Below are 14977 nucleotides of genomic sequence, written 5' to 3'. Positions count from 1 at the left end.
AAGCATTTAAAACACAATTATGCTAATGCTTATTAACATACGAACTTACCCGATTGCAAAAAAGACGAAATGTTTTGACTAGTCCAATACTTTATTTTTCCTCGATCTAGATCCAAACTTTGTTTTTCTTGATCTATATAATATCAAATTTAACTCATTCAATCATCAATCTATTGAATTTAGCCCAAAAATCACATTATGGAAAAATTACATATTTGCCCCTAATATTTCAACATCTTTACAATTTAGTCCTTATCTCATAAAAATAAAAATTCATGCAATTACATCCTTATCCATGCTAGAAAATTTCTCTTATTATCATAGCAGCCCATATTTTTCATTTATTTCACATTTCTACCACAATTTATACATTTCTCAATTTAATCCCTAATTGACAATTTTACCAAAAATCACTTTACAAATGTTGTTTATCTAATAACAACCATACATTTTCCATCATCAAACATAAAAATACACATACATCCATCAATGGAAAAACCCTAAACCTTTAAAAATTTTGCAAATTAGTCCTTGGGCTAACTAGATTAAGTTACAACGATCACAAAAACATAGAAATCATTAAAAACGGGAAAAAATACATACCAAATTAGCAAGGTGAAGTTGCAAGAATTTGAAAGCTTAAAAATGGCTTCTCAATCCCTAGCATTCGATTGGAGAATATGATAATAGATGATTTTTTTTTATTTTTTTTAACTTTAATTATTAAATACCAAAATTAACCTTTAAAATTTAATAATATTTCAACAAAACCTATCTCATAAATGTCCACTAACACATTAATGGTCTAATTACCACATAAGGACCTCCAATTTAAAGTTCTATAGCTATTAACACCTTTAGCTAATAGAACATAACTTTTACACTTTACGCGATTTAGTCCTTTTTATCAAATTGAACATTCAAATGATAAAATTTCTTAACAAAATCTTCATACATTCATATTATCATGCTGTAGACACTAAAATAATAATAAAATAAATATTTTGACCACAGATTTGTGGTCCCAAAACCACTGTTCTGATTTGACTAAAAACGGGCTGTTACAGAGAAAGGCAAGGAATTTTGTCTCCGGAAATCTAGAAAAACTACTAATTAATCGAAGATAAAAATAGAAATGAAACAAAATTAAATAATTAATGATAACATATAATAAAAGTGAAATGAAAGTAAAGCAATTAAAGAAAGGAAAAATAAAAACAAAACTGCTAACTCAAACATCTCGGAGGTTAATGGATTGCTTGTCACGATCCACATGAGCACCCTATTAATGCTTCAAGCGTTGTCCATTAACTTTGAATGTGACCCCCGTTTTCAGGTCTTTGATACTAACAGCTCCATGTGAGCATACTTAAACTACATCAAAGGGACCTGACCAGTTAGATTTTAATTTACCAGGGAACAATCTGAGCGTCGAGTTGAACAACAATACCTGTTGCCCTAGTTTAAATTACCTTGGCATAATTCTGTTATCATGCCAATGATTGGTCTTCTCCTTATACAGTTTAACATTTTCATAAGCATGTGCCCTAAATTTTTCCATTTCATTTAGTTTTAACAACTTTTTTATGGTTAGTAGCGACCCAATCCATGTTCAGCTTTTTAATCGCCCAAAATGCTTTATGCTTGAGCTTAATAGATAGGTTACATGGATTTCCATAAACAAAATTGAATAATGACATCCGCAATGGTGTTTTAAATATAGTATGATAGGCCCACAAAGCTAAATCCACTTTGGAGGACCAATCCTTTCGAGTAAGGTTCATCACCTTTTCCAGAATTTGCTTAATTTCTTTGTTAGAAACCTCAACTTCTCCATTTGTTTGGGGATGATATTCCATGGTAATCTTATGTTTCACCCCATACAGATGCAAGGCATTAGCCACTAGCTTGCAATAAAAATGAAATCTTTCATCACTAATAATGACTCTAAGCGTACTGAATCTTGTGGAAATATTCTTATGCAAGAACTTAATTACTGAATTTGCATCATTAGTAGGAAGTGTAACAACTTCGACCCATTTAAAGAAATAGTCCATTACTAACAGTATGTACGAGTTGCCCACTGATGGTAGAAATGGACCCATAAAGTCTATTCTCCATACATCAAACAACTCAATCTCCAGAATATTTTGCAACGGCATTTCGAGTCTCCTAGATAGATTTTCTGTCCTCTGACAATGGTCAGACAACTGATAGAACTCATCAGCATCCTTGAACATACTCGACCAATAAAATATTGACTGAAAAACTTTGGCAACAGTTCTCATTCCTCTAAAGTGTCCTCTGTAAGGAGCTGAATGACAATGCAGCAGAATGTTATATATTTCATCATTAGGGGCACCCTTCCTAATTATCTGATCAGCACAATGCTTAAATAGGAAGGGTTCATCCCAATAATAATGCTTGGCCTCATTAAGAAATTTTCGTCTTCTTTGGCTATTGAGATCAAGTGGCATCAAATCACTTACTAAAAAGTTCACTATATTGGCATACCAAGGTAACGCCATGGCAACCAACAACTACTCATTTGGAAAGTCTTCTTTAACAAATTTGCCATTGTTATCTTTATTTCCAGATTCTAACCTTAACAAGTGATCAACCACTTGAATTTCAATCCCCTTTCGACCTCTAAGTCTCAACTCTAACTCTTGTAATAAAAGTATCCACCGAATCAATCTTGGTCTGAAATATTTCTTACTTAGCAAATACTTAATAGCCAAGTGATTTGTGTAGATTGTGACCTTGGTACCAACTAGAAAAGAGTGAAATTTATCGAATATGAAAACCACAACCAATAACTTCTTTTCAATGGTGGTGTAGTTAAGTTGTGCATCCGTCAAGGTTCTGCTTGCATAATATATTGCACGTAGTACTTTGTCTTTCCTTTGCCCTAACACTGCTCCTAGAGCATAATGTTGGCATCACACATGATTTCAAAGGCAAAGTCCACTCAGGAGCTATTACAATTGGTGCTACTCCCAATCGTTTCTTCAACTCTTCGAAAGCAATCAAACAAGGTTCATCAAAATTGAAAGGTCTATTTTCCTCCAGTAAGGTGCACAAGGGTTTGAATATCTTCTAGAAATCCTTAATGAACCTTCTCTAAAATCTCGCATGACCTAGAAAACTTTTAATACCCTTAACACTCATTAGAGGTGGCAATTTTTTTTATTTCTTCAATTTTTGCTCTGTCCACTTCAATCCCTCGCTACGATATCCTATGCCCTAGAACAATTCTTTTACAAACCATGAAGTGGCATTTTTCCTAGTTCAAAACAAGATTTTCTTATTCACAATGGCACAAAACCAATTCCAAATTTTTAAGAAATCCTCAAAATCATTGCCAAACATAGAGAAATCTTCCATGAAGGCTTCAAGGAAGTTTTCCACCAAGTCCGAGAATATAGCTATCATACAATGCTGAAAAATTGTCGGGGCATTACATAACCCTAATGGCATCCGTCTAAATGTAAAAGTTCTATATGGACACGTGAATGTGGTCTTCTCTTTTTCATTAGGAGTTATGGAAAAGACCCCTCCCAAGAGGATAAAAAACCACGAGCAAAGATAATTTTAGTAAAACGGCAAAAACGAAGAGTACAAAAGATGGAGATAAAACTAAACCCTAAAATCCAAAATAAGAACCCTCAAAACGTAAACACAAAATTCTCTGAAAGCTTTTTAAAGCTAATACCTAAATGTGTTATGGGTTATCTTTCTAAGGTAGAAAAAATATCTATTTATAAGCTAAATTTGTAGGTCAAATAATATTAAAATAACCTATACTAATTAGAGTTTAAATAGGAAACTAATATTAAAATAACCTACACGAATTAGAGTTTAAGTGGGAAACTAAAAACAGAGTTTAACTAGGAAGAAAAGATGAAAAATGCGAGGAATAACTCCATATCATTCAGTCATAAACCAAGCTACCATTTCTACCTCAATCTATGTTATTCTACGTGCCAAACATATAATTATATATCATTTCTTACTCTAGCATAAAATTTAATGAAAACCAAGTATGTACCAAATCATAAAGGCAACGCATCACACAAAATGGCTATGTCATACTTGCCAAGTAGAAGATACTTTCACATGCTAAAGTACACACCAAGACGCTTATATACATGCCACAACCTTAGACTTTTAAATGATAACATAACTATCGATTTGGTGATAGTGTGAGTTTTGGGACGATTCGACTTAACAAGTTCTACAAGGTAACGATTTACAATGAAAGGAAAATGATCGCGTGATTTCGTGATAGGTTTTAAATATTTATAATTACTCATTCTTGAGCTAACTATTATCGCGATGTAGGCAAGTGTGCCTATCGAAGAGTAGTATAGATTTAGCAAGACTGGATTGTCAAACCCAAAGGAACTAAAAGTACTAGTAATGACTGTCTTTTTATTATCTAGCCTAAGAATAATGGGTTTTTGTTTTAATTAACTAATTATCTAAACTAAGAACGCATAGAGAAAAGAATTGAGGAATTACTTTTGGGAAAAAATCGATTGACTTAAGACAATACCAAAGGAAAAATCCACCTAGACTTTACTTGTTATTCTGGCTCCGAATCAGACGATTTATTCATTCAACTTGTTCCGTAAAGATCCCTAAGTTATGTTATTGTCCCTATTTAAGACTAATAACGTCTAATCCCTAGATTGAATAACCAAGACTTTTCTCTAATTAACACTCTAGGGTTGCATTAACTCGATCTATGGATCCCCTCATTAGGTTTCACCCTAATCTGGCAAAATCTTGTCACCCTATTTCTATGCGCGCAATCAACTCCGCTTAATTATGACAAATGTACTCTTAGACAGGGTCTATTCCTCCTCTAAATAAGAGCATGTCTTGAATCAATATCCTGGGATATCAAAATAAGAATTAAGAACACATAATTAAGAACAAGTTAAATATTTATCATACGATTCAGAAAATAATAACAAGATTCGTCTTAGGTTTCATTCTCCTTAGGTATTTAGGGGTTTTAGTTCATAACTAAATAAGAAAACATCTCAGAAGAATAAAGAATACAAAACATAAAGAAAACCCAAAACTCCTAAAGGGAAATTGAGGAGAGATCTTCAGTCTTGATGATGAATCCGACTTCTGAGACGGTGTATTTATAGGGTGTATTTATAGGCTTTCGAATGCCTAAAAACCTTCAAAATTGGCCTTTTCTGAATTGGACTTAACTTGGGCTCGGTAGGGACACACCCGTGTGCGATTACTTCAGGCCATGCTCGAGCCTATTAGAATGGCACGAGTGTGTGCTATACCCGTGTGAGTCATGCTTCGATTCTACCAGATTGACACGACCATGTGGTCTGCCCGTGTGAGGAAGTCCAGGCCGTGTTAAGTTTGTACTTTGGCCCATTTTCTCTGTTTTTGGCCCATTTCTCGTTCCTTTTGCTTTTCTATGCTCTCCTAAGTATGAAACACGAAATTAAAGTATTAGGAGCATCGAATTCACCAATTCTAATGGAATATCATCCATAAAATGCGTTAAACATGGGGTAAAAATATGTATAAATTACGGTTTATCAAATACCCCCACACTTAAGCATTTGCTTGTCCTCAAGGAAAATTCTCAACTCATAATCAAAATAAATTCTTCTCAACTTATAATTTCTATCGATAGTATCTCAGAATAATCCATAGGTAATCATACATTGAGAATTCAACTAAAACATAAAAGTTTCAAACATTCCAAGTTGAGTATTTAATCATGCAAACATAGGTGTCTTTCCGCATCTAAGTAATTACCTTTGATTCAGAATATCACAGAGTTTCACATCCTCACTAAAGATTCACTCAAATCACTTGAGGTGTTTAAGGATAATAAATGAATCACTCAATAGTCAATAATGAAAAGTCATTACCATAGGCTTGCATGAAAATCAAATCTCCACCACTATAATTTAATATGATACATCAATCAAAAGGTCTTTAGAGGGTTGTAATGAGGCTTGGTTAAGGGGGTGTGGTCACAAGCTGGAAGAAAGGGTTAGAATCGAGATTGAATTGAAAAATTACCTAACTAGAAAAAGAGTTAATCATTACTTGCATACAACAGAGCTTCTTCTCAGAATATGCAATTACAGATATGAATACATAGTTTTTTTTTGTTTTTTTTTATTTTTTTAAGAACAAGTTAAATATTTAGGCTAACTATTAAAAACAAAACATAGCTAAGCAATCCATTCAACTCAAATCTTGACAAAAATAGGGATTAAATTAGGGGATTTCAACAATAATAGGTTAAGGGTTAATATTGAGGTCAATACAAGGAATGGCTTGTTAGGCTAAAGGGGATTTACTAGGGGTTAATCGTGGATGTAGGCTTTTCATTGCATGAGTGGGTTAATCCTAAGTGCCTTAATCATTTTGACATATCAAATCAAATGGTGTGGTCTCGACATGCATAATCAAGCAAGTTCTAGAAGAACAGTTCAATACTGACGCACTCAAAGCAATAATAAAAGTGAGCATGAAAGAATTAATAGATGCTGAAAAGGCTCAAAAATCTCACAAAACTTATGGCTTATTGATTTTTAAACTCGTGAATTCTAGTTCAAAGTAATTCCTAGACTTAGGGAAACAATCTATAATTTTAAATTCTTAAAAATCAACTTAGCATGCTTGATTCTCTAATGTCTTAAAGTTTAAACAATCAATGCATAAATGCCTATGTTTTAGTTCAAGATATATCAATCAAAATCATAAATCAATTAAAATTTATCCTAAATATGATATGAGAGCTTTTCAAGAGAACAAGACAATCATTAACAAATACCCCCCACACTTAAGATGTACATTGCCCTCAATGTACAAAGATAGATATTATAACATAAAAATAAGATAGGGGGAGAAGTGAAACTTCATGTATGATGAATTCCTCGAACTAGAGTTTTGGAGAGTGATCGGTTCGAGAGTGGAGGAGGATACTCAGGCGGTCGGGTTCATTAGTCCATAAGTCCTGTGCCAAAAGGATATTATCTCTAGTGGTAGCTATGGTCGTGGGCGAGCAGGACATGGCAGTCATGGAGAACCTTTCCCGGTGGAGTTTTAGTTCCTATGCGATGATGAGCTTAAGAGCTCTATATAATTGTGATAAAATCAGGAACTTGTTAGGGGATATTAGGAAGAATAATTAGTCATAAAGAAAAACCAAAATTGAAAATTAAAAATAAAAATAAAAAGTAGTTTTAATAAAAATTAAAAACATAAAATAATAAATAAATGTTTTTAAACATCTTTATCGCTAGATGGTTCGCGAGGTAGGACTGGTGATGAGATGTGGAGGTGCTGACAAATCTGCTGTAGAGTAGCATCAATGTTGTCAAATTATTGATAACACTCCTACTCGAATCAGGTGACGCGCTCAGAGATGTCAGCATATGAAGCCGCCGCATGAACTGGACAAGAGGGTGGTGGTGGCTGAGTCGGTGGGTCCTCGTGCTGTGCGGGGACATCATCAAGAATGTCCTCGTAGGCCTCCTCATCGGTAGATTGAGTGAGACAATATTAGGGAGGGTAGGTTCCTCGGTGCCTCTCGATCATCCTCATGTTAAGCATGCTCGAGATGTCTTGTGGAGACATCTGGCTGATGAGGGTAAGGGATGATTCTTGGGCTGGGGTATTGAAGAGCCCGAAGTGTCGCGCCAGTCGAGTCACGTAGGGGCCAATGGAGATGACCCCTCTCCAGTGTCTCTCCGTTTGGTGGCGTATGGCAAAGGCAATGAAGTAAACGAGGTCGATGACATGGCCGTTGGACATACACCACAAGTAATAGACGTCGTGGGTAGTGACGACGCCGGTGCTGTCCCTCCGTCCTGTCAAAGTGTGAGATAAGATAGAATGGAGGTACCTTAGGGACGGAGGGATGGATGATGCCTTGGTGCGACTGGGGTCGTAGGTGGCCGAACGTGGCACGAGGGCGTTCCAACACTTGGAAGGAGAATAATGGATGTGGCGGTTGAGTGTATCAAGATCGTTCTCCTCTCAGAATTCCTCTGTGTAAAGTCTTAGTGCTGCACCAAACTCTAGGATGCTCAATTGGCGTACTAGACCGCCAAGTCTAAATTAGATTGTGCCTAGATCATCATGGTTGGTCATGACGGTTTGAAGATGAAATGTCGAGCACAGTTCCATTGTGAGCTCGAGGTACGTCGGCTCAATGATCTCAAAGAATTGCTCCCAAGGGTCGGTGGTAAGAAGAACCCGGATCGCGTCAGCCAACTAGACTTGTTCGACAACAGCCTAGTTGATACAATGGCCCGCTGCTAAAGGTCGGGCCCGTAGTATTTGAAATAGTTTTTCTTGGGGCCCGTTGGGGAATTGGAGGAAAGGGTGACGAATTTTCACGGTAGGACCCGAAGAAGATGACGTTCCCTTCCTTTTTTTTGAAACGGGGACAACGGATTTCTTTCCTCGTGAAAACGACATCGTATACCTATAATTTGTAAAGAAGAATAATAGTAAATACATGAATTTGGAAAGCCATGAATTTAAACTACTAATTTCAGCCAAAATATGAACCAAACTCAACCAACAAAATTCTTTTTGATAGCAAAATTTTGTGACATTGTAAGGGCATGAGGATGGGCAAAATAATGGCATGTGAATGACAAAGGAATGAAGCTTTCCTAACAAGCTACATTAACAAAAAATGCATGATAAATAATCTAATAATGCGGGAAATAATGAACAAAATGAACATAGTATAATAAAAATAACAATTATTTTAAGAATAAGCATGAAAAATAAGTAGAATGAGGTGAAAAGAGTGAACAAACGCTAAGGGAAAGAGATTGGGCGTAAAAAATGGAGTAAGGAGCAGCGAACGGGCGTGGCAAGGAGGCCGTGTGGGCTTGCAGCGACTAGGGTTAGGGTTTTTGAGTTGGGAAGATAATGAATAGTGCAGCCTATTTATAGATTTTCAGACACACGGCCATGGGACACGCCCATGTGCCCCAATTTCAGCCTGTGTATTTCACGTTTTTCCTATTTTGACGCGTCAGAAATTCGACACACGCCCATGTGCCTCAGGCGTGTTGGTGAATGCGGCCGTGTCACATAACCGTGTCTAGCTTCGTTCGCTTCTCCCACGCCCGTGTATGCAAGCCCTACGCCCGCGTTAATTTAACAGGTTCGACCACGGGTGTTAGATACTGGCGTGTCTCACGCCGTGCTATTTTAACAGGTTCACCCATGGTTCTTCTACATGGGCGTGTCGCACGCCCGTGTTGTTTTGGCAGGCTCGACCACGGCCATATCGCACGGTCGTAGCGTTTAATCGCAGCCCGTGTTGGGAAAATCTTTTGCCCTGTTTTCACACGGCCTTAAGCACGCCCGTGTGCTTGGTCGTGTCTCTGCGGAAACACCTGTATTCAAGATTTCTATTAGTAAATTAGGAGTTAAATACTAAAATTGAAAGAAATTACTATTGTTAGTGCTCGGGTTGCCTCCCGAGAAGTGCTTATTAATAGTCTAAGCTCGACTTACCTCTTCGTTGAATAATCATGGTGGGTTGAGGAGTTTATTCTCCTCATTCCTGCTATCAATCTCATCAAAATAGGGTTTTAATCGGGTGTTGTTTACCTTAAAAGTGCCGAACTTGGGATGACTTACCTCTATCGTACCGAATGGAAAAATACTGAGTACCATAAGAGGGATTTCCTCATTCAGTGTGGTAGTGACAATGTGCGGATCCGCGGCATCTAATAAGACCTTATCACCAACCTTAAGTTGATTTGGAGAGGTATCAGGCTCGTTTTGGCTTACTTTTAGTTTGTCGGGTGTTCTTAGTTTGTGCGTCCGCCATTCATCGAGTTCCTCAATTTGTAATCTTCGATCTTAATGAACAGGTCCTCTACTATTTCTTGAGAATGACTCGTGTGCTTTCTTCAGACTCATTTTTTGCAAAGTAGGTTGCACCATAGTGTTAGGTTTAGCAGAATGGTTTAAATGATCACCTTCAATTCCTGATGTGTTACCAGAATTGCGAGCTTGAAGGGTGATTGTTCCGTCTCCCACTTGGAGTGTGAGTTCACCTGTGCTGACATCAATGATGGTTTTAGCAATTTCTAAAAAAGGCCTTCCTAGAATTAAGGGAGTGTTGCTATCCTCTTCTATGTCTAGAACAATAAAGTCAACGGGAAATATAAATTTATCGATTTTAACTAGCACATCTTCAATAATACCTCTAGGGAATCTTATAGTTTTATCTACTAATTGAATGCTCATCTGAGTCTGTTTAGGTTTTCCGAGACCTAGTTGCTTAAACATTTTGTAAGGCATGATGTTGTTACTAGCCCCTAGATCAGCCAATGCATAATTAATGTCTAAACTACCAATTAAGCAAGGAATTGTAAAACTCCTTGGATGTTTTAGTTTGTTGGGTAGTTTATTTTGGAGAATGGCCGAGCAAACTGCATTCAGCTCCACATACGACGCCACGTCTAACTTCTGCTTATTTACTAAAAGCTCCTTTAAAAATTTCATTGTGTTTGGCATTTGCGATAGAGCTTCAATAAACGGTAAGTTAATATGTAATTTTTTTAAGAGTTTAAGGAATTTACCAAATTGTTCATCTGAGCGGTCTTTCCTTGTCGCGTTGGGGTATGGCATACGAGGTTTATATTCGATAGTCACTGGTTTGTTTTTATTATAATCTACATCACCTTGACGTTTGCTTACCACAGTTTTGTGCCTCGGTTCTGGTTCAGGCTCAATGACTCCTTCGTCATCTTGAATATTAATTGCGTTGAGCTGTTCCCTTGGGTTAGATTCGGTATTACTTGGCAAACTACCTTGTGGTCGTTCAGAGATTAGTTTAGAAAGCTGGCCTATCTGAGTTTCGAGCCCTTGGATTGAAGCTTGTTGATTCTTAAGTGCTATCTCGGTGTTCTGAAAATGGGTTTCTGACACTGATATGAACTTTGAGAGCATCTTTTCAAGATTTGGCTTCTTTTCCTGTTGGTAGGGTGGTTGTTGGTAGCCCGGCGGATGTTGTGGTCTTTGATTTCCTTGACCGCCCCACGAGAAATTGGGGTGGTTCCTCCAACCTGCATTATAAGTGTTACTATATGGATTGTTTTGAGGTCGAGGATTATTACCCATGTAGTTTAATTGCTCGTTATCCATGTTGTGGCCATAAGGTTGGTATTTCGAATTGTTTATTCCACCGCTACTTGCTTCGCACTGCATTACTGGGTGAACCTGTGAAGAATTAAGAAAACCATCAATCTTTTTATTTAAGAGTTCTACCTGATTAGAGAGCACGATGACCGAATCGATGTTATAAACGCCGGCTGTTTTCGTTGGCTTTGTCCTCATGACTTGCCACTGATAGTTATTCAGTGACATCTCCTCAATAAACTCATAGGCATCTTTTGGTGTCTTATTGTTGATGGTTCCGCCAGCAGTTGCGTCAACCATTTGCTGAGTCGAAGGATTCAGACCATTGTGGAATGTTTGAACTTGGAGCCAAAGCAGTAACCCATGATGAGGGCACCTTCTCAATCAGTCCTTGTATCTCTCCCATGCATCATAGAGGGTTTCTAAATCCATCTGCAAAAAAGAAGAGATATCATTACGTAATTTAACCGTTTTAGCCGACGGAAAATATTTTAGTAAAAATTTTTCGGTCATTTGTCCCAAGTAGTAATTGACCCTGGTGGTAACGAGTTCAACCACTGTTTAGCTTTGTTCCTTAATGAAAAGGGAAACAACTGAAGACGTATGGCATCATCAGAAACGCCATTAATTTTAAATGTATCGCAGAATTCTAGAAAGTTTGCTAAGTGAGCGTTGGGATCTTCATCCTGCAAACCATCAAACTGAACAAATTACTGTATCATCTGAATAGTGTTAGGTTTTAATTCAAAATTATTTGCATTGATAAACCGTAAATTATACATATTTTTACCCAATGTTTAATGCATTTTATGGATGATCTCTCATTAGAATTGGTGAATTCAATGCTCCTAATACTTTAATTTCATGTTTTATATTTAGGAGAGCATAGGAGAGCGAAAGGAACGAGAAACATGCCAAAAACGGAGAAAATAGGCCAAAGTACGAAATCAACACAGCCTGGACATCCTCACAAGGCAGACCACATGGCCGTGTCAATCTGGCAGAATTGGAGCATGACTCACACGGGTACAGCAAACGCCCGTGCCATTCTAACAGGCTCGAACACAGCCTGAAGTAATCGCACACGGGCGTGTCCCTACCAAGCCCAAGTTAAGTCCAATTTGGAGAAGGCCACTTTTGAGGGCTTCTAGGCATTCCAAAGCCTATAAATACACCCTAGAAGAGGAGAAAAAGAGAAAGGGAGAATAAGGGGGTAAGAAATGACTCCAAGGAAGCCGATTGATCCATCTCAGAAGCCGGATTCATCATCAAGACTGAAGATCGCTCCTCAATTTCCCTTCAAGAGTTTTGGGTTTTCTTTATGTTTGTATTCTTTATTCTTCTGAGATGTTTTCTTATTTAGTTATGAACTAAAACCCCTAAATACCTAAGGGGAATGAAACCTAAGACGAATCTTGTTATTATTTTCTGAATCGTATGATAAATATTTAACTTGTTCTTAATTATGTGTTCTTAATTCTTGTTTTGATATCCTAGGATACTGATTCAAGACATGCTCTTATTCAGAGGAGGAATAGACCCTGTCTAAGAGTACTTTTGTCATAATTAAGTGGAGTTGATTGCGCGCCTAGAAATCGGGTGACAAGATTTTGCCAGATTAGGGTGAAACCTAATAAAGGGATCCATAGATCGAGTTAATGCAACCCTAGAGTGTTAATTAGAGAAAAGTCTCAGTTATGCAATCTAGGGATTAGACATTATTAGTCTTGAATAGGGATAATAACATAACTTAGGGATCTCTACAGAATAAGTTGAATGAATAAATTGTCCGATTCGGAGATAGAATAACAAGTAAAGTCTAGGTGGATTTTTCCTTAGGTATTGTCTCAAGTCAATCGATTTTGCCAAAAGCAATTCCCCAATTCTTTTCTCTGTGCGTTATTAGTTTAGATAATTAGTTAATTAAAACAAAAACCCCTTTTATTCTTAGGCTAGATAATAAAAAGGCAGTCATTACTAGTACTTTTAGTTCTTTTGGGTTCGACAATCCGGTCTGGCTAAAACTATACTACTGTTTGATAGGTACACTTGCCTACATGGCGATAATAGTTAGTTCAAGAACGAGTAATTATAAATATTTAAAAACAATCACGAAACCTCGCGATCAAGTTTTTGGCGCCGTTTCCGGGGAACTAAAATATTAGGAACACTCAATTTTTATTACTTTAGCAATTTATTTTTCTTGCAATTTAATTTAATTTAATTTAATTATTATTACTAATTAACTTCTTTTTTCCTTCTCTTGGCAGGTTTTCATAGTTTATGACTAGAAGAAACCCGTCGGGACCATTACTTTTTAACGAAGAAATCGATTGCACAGTTCGTAGAAACCAAAGAGAAATAAGGCGAAGCTTAAGATACATGGAGAACGAGCAAGAAGACGATACTCAACCCTCAACCAAAAAGATGGCTAAAAACCAAGGCAATCAGCTACCTCCTGCAATTGCGGCTAATCAAAATCCTGCTCCACGTATTATGTATGACTATGCTAAACCTTCTTTAACAAGAACTGAGTCAAGTATAGTTAGACATGCTATTGCTGCGAATAATTTTGAACTGAAACCTAACACAATTTAGATGATACAGCAGTTTGTTCAATTTGATGGTTTGCAGGATGAGGATCCCAACACTCACTTGGCGAATTTTTCTGGAGTTTTACGACACTTTCAAATTTAATGGCGTTTCTGATGATGCCATTCGCCTTCGGTTATTCCCTTTTTCACTAAGAAACAAAGTTAAACAGTGGTTGAACTAGTTACCACTAGGGTCCATCACTACTTGGGAACAAATGACCGAAAAATTTCTACTAAAATAATTTCTTCTGACGAAAACGGCTAAGTTACGTAAGGATATCTCTTCTTTTGTGCAGATGGACTTAGAAACACTTTACGATGCATGGGAGAGATACAAGGATCTATTGCGAAGGTGTCCTCACCATGGGTTACCTCTATGGCTGCAAGTTCAAACATTTTACAATGGTGTGAATCCTTCAACAAGACAGATGATTGACGCAGCTGCTGGAAGAACCATTAACAACAAAACACCTAAAGAGGTTTATGAATTCATTGAAGAAATGTCATTGAATAACTATCAGTGGAAAGTCATGAGGACTAAGCCAACAAAAACAGCAGTGTTTATAATGTCGACTCAGTTACTATGTTGTCAAATCAGGTAGAACTTCTCAATAAAAAGATTGATGGTTTACTTGGTTCTACACAGGTACATCCAGTAATGAGGTGTGACTCAAGTGGAGGAGGTGTGCATACAGAATATCAATCCTTCAATCTTACAACCAAAGAGGAACAAGTGAACTATATGGGTAACAATAACTTTCAATCTCAAAATAACCCATACAGTAATACTTATAATGCAGGTTGGAGGAACCACTCAAATTTCTCTTGGGGTGCTCAAGGGAATCAAAAGCCAGAAAATCCTCAGGGTTTTCGGCAGCCACCTTATCAACAAGAGAAGAAACAAAACTTTGAAGAGATGCTCTCTAAATTCATCTCAGTATCAGAAACTCGTTTCCAAAATACCGAGACAGCACTTAAGAATCAACAAGCATCGATCCAAGGGCTCGAAACTCAGATAGGCCAGCTATCCAAACTAACCTCTGAATGACCATAACATAGCTTACCAAGTAATACTGAACCTAATCCAAGGGAACACCTCAGCACAATTAGTACTCAAGATAAGGAAGGATTCATTGTGCCTGAGCCAGAATTGATGCAAGAAACTGTGGTGAGCAAAGGTAAAAGTGAGGTAAGTCATAACAAAA

The 14977-nt window shown here is 37.1% G+C and overlaps 2 non-coding genes across 2 annotated transcripts; one reads left to right on the top strand and one right to left on the bottom strand.

Annotated features, from left to right (window-relative positions):
* Positions 1 to 11536: 11536 nt before the first annotated feature.
* On the top strand, positions 11537 to 11643 carry LOC121226305 (small nucleolar RNA R71). The gene has a single exon (XR_005924147.1). It is a non-coding gene; the product is annotated as a small nucleolar RNA R71 (small nucleolar RNA).
* A 2392-nt stretch (positions 11644 to 14035) lies between these two features.
* On the bottom strand, positions 14036 to 14142 carry LOC121225292 (small nucleolar RNA R71). The gene has a single exon (XR_005923168.1). It is a non-coding gene; the product is annotated as a small nucleolar RNA R71 (small nucleolar RNA).
* Between the last annotated feature and the right edge of the window lie 835 nt (positions 14143 to 14977).

This window comes from Gossypium hirsutum, chromosome A03 (assembly GCF_007990345.1).
Source record: "Gossypium hirsutum isolate 1008001.06 chromosome A03, Gossypium_hirsutum_v2.1, whole genome shotgun sequence".
NCBI lineage: Eukaryota > Viridiplantae > Streptophyta > Magnoliopsida > Malvales > Malvaceae > Gossypium > Gossypium hirsutum.
The sequence above is the reverse complement of the archived record's forward strand: the minus strand, read 5'-3'. Positions and strand labels throughout refer to the sequence as shown.